The sequence below is a fragment of the Dendrobates tinctorius genome, unplaced genomic scaffold (genome assembly GCF_039654945.1).
Source record: "Dendrobates tinctorius isolate UK_male_01 unplaced genomic scaffold, ASM3965494v1 ptg000003l, whole genome shotgun sequence".
Taxonomy (NCBI): domain Eukaryota; kingdom Metazoa; phylum Chordata; class Amphibia; order Anura; family Dendrobatidae; genus Dendrobates; species Dendrobates tinctorius.
In genome coordinates this window covers 16,653,141-16,667,365 of record NW_027361671.1, presented here as the reverse complement: position 1 = coordinate 16,667,365, position 14,225 = coordinate 16,653,141, and the positions used below count along the sequence as shown (strand labels likewise).

At 40.6% G+C, this 14,225-nt stretch overlaps 1 protein-coding gene across 13 annotated transcripts in view; it reads left to right on the top strand.

Annotated features, from left to right (window-relative positions):
* The window catches only part of MEF2C (myocyte enhancer factor 2C), a 351,699-nt gene that overhangs the window by 75,071 nt on the left and 262,403 nt on the right, over window positions 1–14,225 (top strand). For 9 of the 13 annotated variants that reach the window (XM_073586377.1, XM_073586614.1, XM_073586671.1 and 6 more), the window contains exon 1: window positions 2,224–2,570. The exons of 1 other annotated variant lie outside the window; for it this stretch is intronic. The gene's annotated coding sequence lies outside the window, so the exon portion shown is untranslated. 3 more of the 13 variants (XM_073585924.1, XM_073585764.1, XM_073585844.1) reach the window with 3 other exon arrangements.

Below are 14,225 nucleotides of genomic sequence, written 5' to 3'. Positions count from 1 at the left end.
CGTCCATGACAGACCTTCCCTCTGTTAAGCCTATGGTCACACAGGTTATGTAATGTTCCATACGCAGGCTCTTCCTCCCAGTTATATCCCCTCTCTGGGTTTACCTCATGGCTGCTTCACCACCCTGCAGACATCCATTCCTTCCAGGGAGCTATCAGGCATGTGCAGCCATTAACACAGCATTCACTTGCTGTCAGGAAGACAGCCCCATCTCTCTCAGACGGGACCTTCCAAAACGGACCAACTGGGTCCCTGCATTCACTCCATGTGACCTACCCTGGCCACCTTATATGGTCTATAGCCATGCCCACTGGGTCACATGGCTATGACATCATCACAGGTCCTTCAACCACTCATACACACTTTATAATAGCGTTCTTAAAGACACCCCCTGGGTGGGTTTGTAGGTAACTGGTCCTACCCGTCTCACCAGTTACCTGGAGACTTCCCAAACACATTGAAACAGCACCTCAGCAGTATCACTGCTGATCAACAGACACACAAGTCTCCATCCCAAGGCCACCCACATTGAGACACATAATGGTCATTCAGTATTCTGCCACTCATCCTCTCTCGTGGGACATCCACACAGCGCCCCCTAGCGGACACAGTGGTCATTTCACCACAGCACATTTTGTATTTTTAGCCAAAAACCTAGCTTTGATGTAGGCCCATGCCTTGGGTGGCCTCTGTATGAAGTGCCCACATGGCATTGCAGTCTCTAAGGATTAATATGTCTGTAATATCAAGGATTGGTGTGAAAATGGACTAAATCTGCTCTGCCAGTGGAAGAATGATGAGGGAGTCAAGAATCCAGGAATGCGGATAAATGGTCATGTTTCGAATAGTGATGAGCGAGTATACTCGTTGCACGGGTTTTCCTGAGCATGCTCAGGTGTTCTCCGAGTATTTTTGTGTGCTCGGAGATCTAGTTTTTGTCGACGCAGCTGCATGATTTGCAGCTACTAGACAGCGTGAATACATGTGGGAATTCCCTAACAAACAGGCAATCCCTGTATGTATTCAAGCTGTCTAGCAGCTGCAAATCAAGCAGCTGCGTTGACACAAAATAAATCTCCGAGCACGCCAAAATACTCTGAGGACACCCAAGCATGTTTGGGAAAACCCGAGCAACGAGTATACTCGCTCATCACTAGTTCGAAGTGTCACACTTCTTCATCAGGACTGTCTAATATGGAACGCAACGTAATGCTTAAATTTTATCAGTGTGCTCCATATGAAATCGCAGGTACTTTAGAAGCCCATAAATGCCTTTGGGAGCTATATTACAGATCTGTAAGGTGGTTCTGGTCAAGATAACCAGTACAGGCTTCAATAAAAGCAAGCTAAACATATCCATTCTGAAGGTATGTAAAGAGGTGATACTACCTTGTCCAAATTAGTGCCCACCCCTGAAGATATATTCCAAAGTGTGAGCAGTACATTTGCTTTGTTCATTCCTCTTGAATCTAACATATACATATATGTATTTATCTATAAATAACATTAAAGTGACCATCACATGCTCCTGTAAAGTGTAAGTATGAACATGGCGGAGGTGGGGGATCTTTTGGATTCCAGGTAGAGTTATTGAGCTCCTAAGTCAGCAGAGTAATTGTGTGAGGAGCAGAATTGTCATTAGGACTCCGCCTAGCATAGCATTACCACGGCAAAACTAAAATTAGCAAAATGTCAGAAATGAAAAGATTGATTCACCCAGACGCAATTATCATTTAAAAGTGCTTGATTGAGGTGCTGCAGTTGGGTGATTTATTTTGCATCCCATATACATAATTAAAGTAGTGGAGCGGAGTAATTTATCAATCTAGTTGAGGCTGGAGGAGAGGAGCTGTATATGTTTGTTTTAATAAAAAAATACTCCGGCTGCTGCACTTCCATGGGCCTCCCCATAGCACTCCATTTCCAGGAGTGAGAGGGATTATTGCACTGGCAATGCTTTGTGACTGTGGGACAGGCTGCGAGAGAGACGAAAGAGAAATTAGCAGACAGGCTGATTAAAACATATAATAAAGGAGACAGGGCGAAGCAAAATAAAGGGAAGGTAGAGTGGAGATAAAAATAGGAAGCTATCTATTCAGTGGAGGATAGAGGAGAAGAAGAGGGGAGTGAAGCAGCAGCAGCAGCAGAAGAGGGGGAGTGATCAGGGCTGGAAAGAAGACAGAGGGAGGGAGAGGAAGAAAGAAGACAGAGGAGGAGGTAAGAAAACGACACCTCGCCAGGCACTCAGTTTTAAATCCGCTGCCTTTTTCCTCCTCTCCATGTTACAAAGGCTTAGAGCTGCTTTTTTCCTATTCGTGTCCTGTCACTTCCTTCCTGGACTCTTACAGGACGCCTCGGTTTACTTTCCCATCCTGGCAGCACAGAGCCACTTTCCTGCCTCTGCCCACTATATTGGATTGAGTTGAGAGACATACAGCGCTCAAGCTTCAGAAGTAAGAAGAGGCCAGTTTTATTTCTCCTTCTTTCTTCTTCTTTTTCTTCTTCTTCTTCCCATTGCTCCGATGAAAGCAGAACGTTCCAAGGGCAACTAAGCGCCGCCGATGCCTCACGTAAGTACAGCCATGGGATGGAGATGTCCTTCTCAGGCTTCCCTCATGCTACACTCCATAGAGCTTTTACTTTCGCACTTCTATGAATTATTCTAGGTCAACGTTTCCAATAAAAGTTAAAAACGAGAACTTTTAACGCTTTGCTGTCTAAGGCGCTGGAAGCTGCAGATGTAGCAGAATCTATTTGGTCAGAAGTAGCCGATCATTGACTATAGGGCACAACTCGCCGGTAAATTTCGCCTTTTCGTTATCACTTATACTGCGTTATCTTAATTCTGTGCCTAAGAGAGATAAATGACAAATTCAGCTCTGCTACAACTGTTGCTGTTCGGGGTTTTGTAGCAAGTCATGACCTTGTTCTACTTGTATCCAGTTTATCATTTCCTAAAGCAGATCAGGTTGCAAAAAGTATATTGTAGCAATAACACTGACTTCCTGCAGGATATGAGCAGCGCCTGTCATTGCAGAGGAGCCATGCCTGCTTCATTAGGAGCAGACCCTCAGATAGTCCTACACAACTTGACATTAGCATTGTGTCAACTCAGATGTCAGGGAAAGGTCACTTATTGCCACTTGAGCTCCTCATAAATACACAGCCTCCCGAACCTCAGCCATTTATTAGAGGCTTTCATCCGAGGTGCATTATACTATTGTAATTAGGCAGTAAAATTGCAATCAGCAGAGCCACAGCTTGTCTTCTCCATTCTTGCAAGTATTAACCTCATTCTTAACCTTAAAACACCACCGACGCTAAATAATAAATAATGATGATGATAGTGAGACCAAAGTTTGAATGATTTATATGCCCGAAGGAGCATGTCAAGTTTTATTTCTGGTTTCCAGCATCAGAGCGATGCCTGAGCTTAGTTAAAAGTGAGTTTGTTAATTTGTTGAAAGCAAAGAGGAAGCGCGCATACAGCACCGTATACAACAACACGCTCGCACACATGCCCTACACATGCAGGGACACACACTGGCCACGAAGGGCACGTGGCCATTCAGTACTTCTACACAAGTTTTATTTGATCGAGACTTCTTAACAGTTGTCGTAGTCGCTGTTTTGGTACCGTCAGCTGGGTCCAGAGCGGCAACTTGTGTTACTCTAAAAATTAAAAAAGTAAAGTTTTGCAGTTCTAGAATCCACAGTGTGAGGACTGGGTGACATAAGTAGAATCCTTTCTATCTGGGCATCTTGTGACTTTAACCACCTGTGATCAACCACATCACACGCTATGTAGCACCTATGGCATAGTTATGTGGCTCCACTACAGTCAAAAGTAACAGGAATGTATGGAATTTACTGCGGAAAATCTGTTAGGTCTTTGGCCTTAACTTAAGTTTATGTTTTCTTAGACTTGTGGAGTTTTTATGTGTTTATATTTAATGCGTGTAATAATAAGCGGGAAATCTAAAGTTATTAAAAACATTTGACTTGACGGGATAGATAGTTATAGAACAGTATGGGCAAATAGATATAGAGATCGATAAATAAGGAGATAATAGAGATGGATAGATAGATACATATATAGATAGAGATATATAGATATTAGATAGATAGAGATATATAGATATTAGATAAATAGATAATAGATCGTTATAGAAAGTATTGACATATATCTAGAGATAAAGAGATAATAGAGATGCATAGATAATAGATGATAACTATGATATAGATAGATAGATGATAGATAGATCGATAGATTTGATAGATAATAGAGATATATAGAAAACAGAGCACTGTATATAATATAAAATTGTATATATGTCACATCTATAAACATTTGATAACGTTAATAAGTGGTAAATTTAGTCATTAACTAATTTAAGTGGGTTAAATTATATTGCAAGCATTATGAGATAGATGATAGATAGATAGATAAAGGATAGAGCAATAGATAAATAATAGATATTGATTAATTTTTTTATCATTCTTAGTATTTATAATATAGCGCTATCATCTTCTATGGCGCCACACCATGTGATACAATAAAATAGATTACATATATCAAAGCAGCAAAGTTTAAGAATACAGCAGGGACAGGATAGAGAGCGTTGTGCATGTCACCGTACATAGAAGTCCCTTACTGACAATTCATTCAATAACTTTTCCTAAGTCCCGTCATGTTTGTACAGCATCAAACTTAGAAGTACCCAGCAAATCTGCCTCTGACCATGTAACTACAGATTGGGGTCATACTCCAATGCCTCGGATCACTGTAAGGAATGCTGGTGATTGCTAATAGCAGAAAAGATTAATTCTTATTGTATCACAGGCGTAAACTGATTACATGAGATGAAGGTAAAAGATAACTCTCGGCATAATGTCCAAAAAAGTTGTGCTGACTGTAATCAGTGTGCTGGGCAGGGTGGGAGATGGCGCGGCTATGGCCGCCTGCATGACAGGGTACCTTCATCTTTTTAATATAAAATACCCTAATATTTTATATTTAGATTATATGTGTAGTGTGTAATAGATATATATATATATACATATATATATATATATATATATATATATATATATATATATTATAGAGGTAGTGGAGCAGAGTTTGTCAGTTAACTGTTTCTTTTGCCCGACATGATCACATTAGAAGATTATGATAATGAATCCGTAGTTGGAAGACGACCACACGTAGTCCACTGTCATATTGGGACTAGTTGGTGACAATCTTAGCCCTGCTACATCTGGATATACTAAAAAAAGTGTATCTTTAGGCGTATATTAGCTTTAGGCCAGGAGATAAATATTTCATGTGTTTCCTATGGCACAGTGATCTCTATGGTGTGCGGACTGGAGTGACATAAAGTTGGGTAGGAACATGTTTTTTCTCAGTTTTGTGCACCCTGTGGTAGAAGGAGCCGGGGTAACATGGTGTAGTGTCTGGATAACCCAGGGATTAAGCAGTTTACCTGTCTCTCCTTGGTTATATGATTATAGCCTAAGGAAGACTTATCCCTCTTGTGTCATGCCTTAATATATCTCTTGCCAAAATGAAAGGGAAAAAAAAAAGAACAGTTATCATCTATCCAAATATTGAATAGTTTCCAGCTCAGCTGCTCCATGTAATTCATCTATGTATGCCTTTAATTAATCTACATATGTTACTCTCTTCTCACATCTCCTCTCTTTGCTCCGGTCTCGTAATCCAGATCTGGTTAAGCATTTAACCTATCATCAGTAATATTACCATTGGTCAGACTGAGTGAATCTGACTTCTTCAAAATGTAAAGAAGTTGTAGAACTGACCAGTCCACTACCTTACGCGGCACTAAAACTTAAGGTTTGTTTCGAAACTCCTTGCCTTCACTGTCCGATAAGGCTTAATAGCGTACTAAACAGGACATATTCTGTCTGATAAAGTCTGTGAACATGTGATCTATGATAAAATATAAGAAAATAAAATTGTCATTAAGTTATACTTGGAAAATATTTATTAAAATAAAATTTAATTTCAATTTTTCGCTAACCAACATGGGCAAGTCAATGTCAATGATATCACTTCTACGTGTATGATCCGTCCTGTAATTCAGGAATTGATTAGGTACTATGCCAGGCTGCTTCTTCATTTAGCATCGAGGTATGATAATGATATTAGGCCAATGATATTCCTATGTTTCATAGTGTTTGCTTTAGTTCTTTCCTTTATTGTGTATATATCTTACGGTAGATTCATCTTTTATAAACCCTTCTATCCCAGTTGTAAGCCATTCTCCCACGCCTAACTTTTTGCATTTCACTTTGTTCTTCTGATACCTTTCTGACATTTATACATTCTCCAGCAATTTCTGCCCCGCAGTAGATGAATTCTTCTGACTGATCGCCCTGACACATTATTTAATATGATAGAAACTGATTATTCTTAGTTTAGGTGTACTATAACTGTACGGTTTGGAGTTTGTGTAAGTTGCTTTTTATATGTTGGCATTGCATTGATGGCTGGAGAAGGTATTTTTTATACTGGTTTTCTCTTGTATCATGGATTCTTGCCTTGCTGTACCTAAAGTATCATTATCGTGATAATAATGGGTAATATCCGTGACAAGTCGGCGCATGGACCAGCATTCATGCCTTTACTGCCAAGGGACCACATACTTATATTTCAATGTAATAATTGTAGTAAACTGTACAGATGTCTTGAATTGGAATTTTTGCTAAAACTACAGCTAGAAGTTTATATTTCCTCTGTTTCACTTACTATCATCATATAGTAAAATTCAATTTTCGGCATGAAATATAGATGGAGCAAAACTGACTTTGTTCTTCTCCGGATTTTTTGTACACTCAGTACGTATGTCGTCAGGCTTATAAAATATGTTGTACACTTTCCTAGCTCAGCGCTGGCACTCCACACCCAATGGACACTATATAGATGGTGTATACCAAGGCCACATTCATCGCACAGAACCATCCTTGTGTCATTTTATGTTTTGACACAGAAACGCATATTTTAACTATTTTTAAAAGAAGAGTATCATCGCTCCCCCCCCACCGCTCTGCATCGTCATAAGTTTACAGCTAAGCACATCTTCAGCATGAGGAATCATGTATGCAATGAAAGGCCAGCAACAATAGACTCCCAACAAATGCCAGCGTGCAGCCGGTCCTTCATATGGCTTGCATACGTGGATGATTTATGGAACTTGTAATGCTCATGATCTCATTGCCTACACAATAGTCTTCACATAATATAAACACTCCTAATTGTATACAGGTCTGAAGGTAATAAGCAACATGGATTGGATTACATTGCAGGAGGGTAACACTGTCCGCAGTCTGGGTGTATATGTTATATGTACCACACAGCTGGGAGGTACACCGGGATCCAGTCGGGATATATTGTGTACTAATGATGTGGATTTGTGTTCATTATTAGGTCTAAGGTCATTGCTTCAGGCTAGAAGTAACGTATTCTACTACGTACTGTTTATGACGATTTAATTTGATGAATCTGCTATAAATAATGCATTACTCTGTATTACTATTTCAGGTGAGCCAATTTTGGAGGCAGCACTAGACCTTACCGAGGCCTCAAAGAAATGTATTTCTCACTCAATCTAGTAATGTTCACTGCTTTGTTAGCAAAAAAGTAATTTTAGGGACTATAACATGCACTTTTATCTCCTTGGGGTGAAAATTAGTTTTAATATTGATCTTGCTAGCTATAAACTGAATGACACGGTTGTTATCGGCAAAACGAAAATTTGGACTGATAGACTAGGAGGCTGCTAGAGTTGGATGGACTCGGGCTATAGATCAATGCGCTCAGTTACTATGGACATATGCATTCAGTTACTCTAGAACAATGCACTCAGCTACTAAGGACACATGCATTCAGTTACTCTAGAACAATTCACTCAGCTACTAAGGACTAATCTACTCAGTTACTCTAGAACAATGCACTCAGCTACTAAGGACTAATCCACTCATTTACTCTAGAACAATGCACTCAGCTACTAAGGACTAATCTACTCAGTTACTCTAGAACAATTCACTCAGCTACTAAGGACTAATCCACTCATTTACTCTAGAACAATGCACTCAGCTACTAAGGACACATGCATTCAGTTACTCTAGAACAATTCACTCAGCTACTAAGGACTAATCTACTCAGTTACTCTAGAACAATGCATTTAGTTACTAAGGACTAATCTACTCAGTTACTCTATAACAATGCACTCAGTTACTAAGGACTAATCTACTCAGTTACTCTAGAACAATGCACTCAGTTACTAAGGACTAATCACCTCATTTACTCTAGAACAATGCACTCAGCTACTAAGGACACATGCATTCAGTTACTGTAGAGCAATGTACTCAGTTACTAAGGACTAATCTACTCAGTTACTCTAGAACAATGCACTCAGTTACTAAGGACTAATCCACTCATTTACTCTAGAACAATGCACTCAGCTACTAAGGACACATGCATTCAGTTACTCTAGAACAATGCACTCATTTACTATAGACTAATCTACTCATTTACTCTAGAGCAATGCACTCAGTTACTAAGGACTAATCTGCTCAGTTACTCTAGAACAATGCACTCAGCTACTAAGGACACTTGCATTCAGTTACTCTAGAACAATGCACTCAGCTACTAAGGACACATGCATTCAGTTACTCTAGAACAATTCACTCAGCTACTAAGGACTAATCTACTCAGTTACTCTAGAACAATGCACTCAGTTACTAAGGACTAATCTACTCAGTTAATCTAGAACAATGCACTCAGTTACTAAGGACTAATCCACTCATTTACTCTAGAACAATGCACTCAGCTACTAAGGACACATGCATTCAGTTACTCTAGTACAGTTCACTCAGCTACTAAGGACTAATCTACTCAGTTACTCTAGAACAATTCTCCAAGTTACTAAGGACTAATCTACTCAGTTACTCTAGAACAATGTGCTCAGTTACTAAGGACTAATCTACTCAGTTACTCTAGAACAATGCACTCAGTTGCTAAGGACTAATCTACTCAGTTACTCTAGAACAATGCGCTCAGTTACTAAGGACTAATATTCTCAGTTACTCTATAATAATGCACTCAGCTACTAAGGACTCATCTTCTCAGTTACTCTAGAACAATACATTCAGTTACTAATTACTAATATTCTCAGTTACTCTAGAACAATGCACTCAATTACTAAGGACTAATATTCTCAGTTACTCCAGATTAATGCACTCAGTTACTAAGGACTAATCTACTCAGTTACTCTAGAACAATGTACTCAGTTACTAAGGACACATGCATTCATTTACTTTAGAACAATTCACTCAGCTACTAAGGACTTATCTACTCATTTACTCTAGAACAATGTGCTCAGATACTAAGGACTAATCTACTCAGTAACTGAATGCATTGTTCTAGAGTAACTGAGTAGATTAGTCCTTAGTAACTGAATGCATTGTTCTAGAGTAACTAAGGACTAATCTACTCAGTTACTCTAGAACAATGCACTCAGTTACTAAGGGCTAATCTACTCAGTTACTCTAGAACAATGCACTCAGTTACTAAGGACTAATCTACTCAGTTACTCTAGAACAATGCATTCAGTTACTGAGTAGATTAGTCCTTAGTAACTGAGCACATTGTTCTAGAGTAAATGAGTAGATAAGGACTAATCTACTCAGTTACTCTAGAACAAAGCGCTCAGTTACTAAGGACTAATATTCTCAGTTACACTAGAATAATGCACTCAGCTACTAAGGACTAATCTACTCAGTTACTCTAGAACAATGCATTCAGTTACTAATTACTAATATTCTCAGTTACTCTAGAACAATGCACTCAGTTACTAAGGACTAATCTCCTCAGTTACCCTAGAACAATGCGCTCAGTTACTAGAACAATGCGCTCAGTTACTGTACTAAGGACTGATCTACTCAGTTAGGGTCCCGTTACACTAAACGATGCACCAGCGATCCCGACAACGATGCGACCTGGTCAGGATCGCTGGTGTTTCGCTACATGAGCTGTCAAACAGGTAGCTCTCACCAGCAATCAGAGCAAGCGACGACGCTGGTAACCAGGGTAAATAGCGGGTAACTAAGCGCATGCGTTGCTTAGTTACCCGCTATTTACCTTGGATACCAGCTCCCAGCGTCTGCTTACAGTGCTGGAGCTCGCTTATCGTTGGTCTCCCGCTGCCGCAGTGATGCGTGCTGGCCAGTGGGAGACCAGTGATCAAAAAACGGCCCAGAACATTCCTGCATGATCAGCGATACCTGGAGGGGGGCTGGTCGCTGATGCGTGTCACACACAGCGAGATCGCTGGCAAGATCGCTGTTGCATCACAAAATTGGTGAAGTACCCCTTACTCTAGAACAATGCGCTCAGTTACTAGAACAATGTGCTCAGTTACTAAGGACTAATCTATTCAGTTACCCAAGAACAATGCGCTCTGTTACTAAGGACTGATCTACTCAGTTGCTCTAGAACAGGGTTCCCCAGCTCCAATCCTCAAGGCCCACCAACAGGTCATGTTTTCAGGATTTCCTTAGTATTGCCCAGGTGATAATTGCATCACCTGTACAATGCAAGGGAAATCCTGAAAACATGACCTGTTGGTGGGCCTTGAGGACTGGAGTTGGGAACACTGCTATAGAACAATGCAATCAGTTACTAAGAACTAATCTACTCAGTTACTCTAGAACAATGCGCTCAGTTACTAATGACTAATCTACTTAGTTACTCTAGAACAATGTGCTAGGGATGAGCGAGTATACTCGTTAGGATTCGGTACTTGGCGAGTAATGCGGTACTCGTGGTACTCGAATCCTGGCAAGTATTTCACTACTCCCCTTGCAATATTCGGCACAGCCCGCACAGTCCCCGCACAGCCCAGCACAGTACCTGCACAGCCCAGCACAGTCCCGCACAGCCCAGCACAGTCCCGCACATGCCATCACAGTCCCACACAGCCTGGCATAGTCCCCACACAGTACCTGCAAAGCCCAGCACAGTCCCACACAGTACCTGCAAAGCCCAGCACAGTCCTGCACAGCCTGGCACTGTCCCGCACAGGACTGCACAGTCACACACACACTGGCATAGTCCCCACACAGTAACTGCAAAGCCCAGCACAGTCCAGCACAGCCCAGCACAGTCTTCGCACAGGCCAGCACAGTCCCGCACAGCCTGGCACAGTCTTCGCACAGGCCAGCACAGTCCCGCATAGCCCAGCACAGTCTTCGCACAGGCCAGCAGAGACCCTTACAGCCCGGCACAGTCTTCGCACAGGCCAGCACAGTCCCGCACAGCCCTGCACAGACTTCGCACAGGCCAGCACAGTCCCTTACAGCCAGGCACAATCTTCACACAGGCCAGCACAGTCCCTTACAGCCCACCACAGTCTTTGCACAGTCCCCGCCAAGCCCAGCACACACACACAGCCCATTAATTGCATTTCCCATAGACTTACATTGGACTCGCTACGAGTACCCGAGTATTAGGAGGTACTTGTAACGAGTACAGCTAGTCCGAAAACTTCACTACTCGCTCACCCCTACAATGCGCTCATTTACTGAGGACTAATCTACTCAGTTACTATAGAACAATGTACTCAGTTACTATGGACGTATGCTTTCAGTTACTCTAGAACAATGCACTCAGTTACTCTAGAACAATGCACTCAGTTACTCTAGAGCAATGCACTCAGTTACTCTACATAAATGCACTCATCTACTATAGACTAATGCACTCAGTTACTAAGGACTAATGTACCCAGATACTAAGGACATGCACTTAGTTACTCTAGAATAATGCACTCAGTTATTATGGACTAATGTACTCAGTTACTCTAGAACAATGCACTCAGTAATTATAGAACAATGCACTCAGTTACTCTAGAACAATGCACTTAGTTACTAAGGACTAATTTACTCAGTTACTCTAGAACAATGTACTCAGTTACTATGGACGTATGCATTCAGTTACTAAGGACTAATGTACTCAGTTACTAAAGAACAATGCATTTAGTTACTCTAGAACAATGCACTCAGCTACTAAGGACTAATGTACTCAGTTACTTTAGAACAATGCACTCAGTAATTATAGAACAATGCACTCAGTTAATCTAGAACAATGCACTTAGTTACTAAGGACTAATCTACTCAGTTATTCTAGAACAATGTACTCAGTTACTATGGACGTATGCATTCAGTTACTAAGGACTAATGTACTCAATTACTGTGGACATGCACTCATTTACTCTGAAATAGTGCATTCAGTTACTCTAGAACAATGCACTCAGTTACTCTAGAACAATACACTCATCTACTATAGACTAATGCACTTAGTTACTAAGGACTAATGTACTCAGATACTAAGGGCATGCACTCAGTTACTATAGACTAATGCACTCAGCTACTCTAGAGCAATGCATTCAGTTACTAAGGACTAATGTACTCAATTACTGTGGAACAACGCACTCAGTAATTATAGAACAATGCACTCAGTTACTAAGGACTAATCTACTCAGTTACTCTAGAACAATGTACTCAGTTACTAAGGACACATGCATTCAGTTACTCTAGAACAATGCACTCAGCTACTAAGGACTAATCTACTCAGTTACTCTAGAACAATGTACTCAGTTACTAAGGACTAATCTACTCAGTTACTCTAGAACAATGTACTCAGTTAATAAGGACTAATCTACTCAGTTACTCTAGAACAATTCACTCAGTTACTATAGACTAATGCACTCAGTTACTCTAGAACAATGTACTCAGTTACTAAGGACTAATGCACTCAGTTATTGTTGTACAATGCACTCAGTTACTCTAGAACAATGCACTCAGTTACTAAGGACTAATGCACTCAGTTATTGTTGTACAATGCACTCAGTTACTCTAGAACAATGCACTCAGTTACTCTAAAAAAGTTACTCTAGAACAATGTACTTACTTACTATAGAACAATTTACTCAGTTGCTGTACACCAATAGACTCAGTTAATATAGATCAATGGCCTCAGTTACTGTAAACCAAAGGATTCAGTTATTATAGACTGATGGACTCATTACTATGGATTGATAAACTCAGTTACTACAGATTGATGTGCGTCAGCTGCAAACTGATGGGCTCTGTTATCATAGACTCAGTTACCATAGACTACATACTGTAGACCAGTTGAATCAGTTACTGGAGACTGATGGATTCAGTTACTATTGCCCATTGTACTCAGTGGCCACAGTCTGATGAATCTGATGGGCTCAGTTGTTATTGACTGATTGACTTAGTTGCCATAGACCAGAAAACTTAGTTATTATAGACTACTGAGTGTATTCAATTACTATAGACCGATGAACCCATGGACAGCTGCTATAGTGTGATTAAGGCATTTGTTATAGGTTGATTAAGTTTTCCCACCTACAAAGAATGGAGATGTCTGTAATTTTTATCGTAGGTACACTTCAACTGTGAGAGACAGAATCTAAAATAAAAAAAGAAAATCACATTGTATGATTGTTACCTAATTAATTTGCATTTTATTGCATGAAATTAGTAGTTGTTATAATAGAAACACAAAACCTAACATTTGGTACAGAAATCTTTCTTTGCAAATACAGAGGTGAGATGTTTCCTGTAGTTCTTGACTAAGTTTTGCACACACTGCAGCAGGGATTGAGGCCCACTCCTCCATACAGATCTTCTTCGGATCTTTCAGGTCTGTCGCTGGACAGCATTGAGTTTCAGCTCCCTCCAAACATTTTCTTTTGTGTTCAGGTCTGGACACTGGTTAGGCCACTCCAGGACCTTGAAATGCTTCTTATGGAGCCACTCTTTAGTTGCTCTGGCTGTGGGTTTCGGGCCATTATCATGCTGGAAGACCCAGCCACAACCCATCTTCAATGCTCTTACTGAGGGAAGGAGGTTGCTAGCCAAAATCTTGCGATACATGACCCCATACACCCTCACTTAAATATGGTACAGTCATCCTGTCCCCTCTGTAGAAAAGCACCTCCAAAACTGATGTTTCCCCCACCATGCTTCACAGTTGGGATGGTGTTCTTAGGGTTGTACTCATCCTTAATCTTCCTACAATTATGCGAGCGGAGTTGATACCAAAAAGTTCTATTTTGGTTTGATCTGACCACATGACCTTTTCCCATGCCTCCTATGGATTATCCAAATGGTCATTG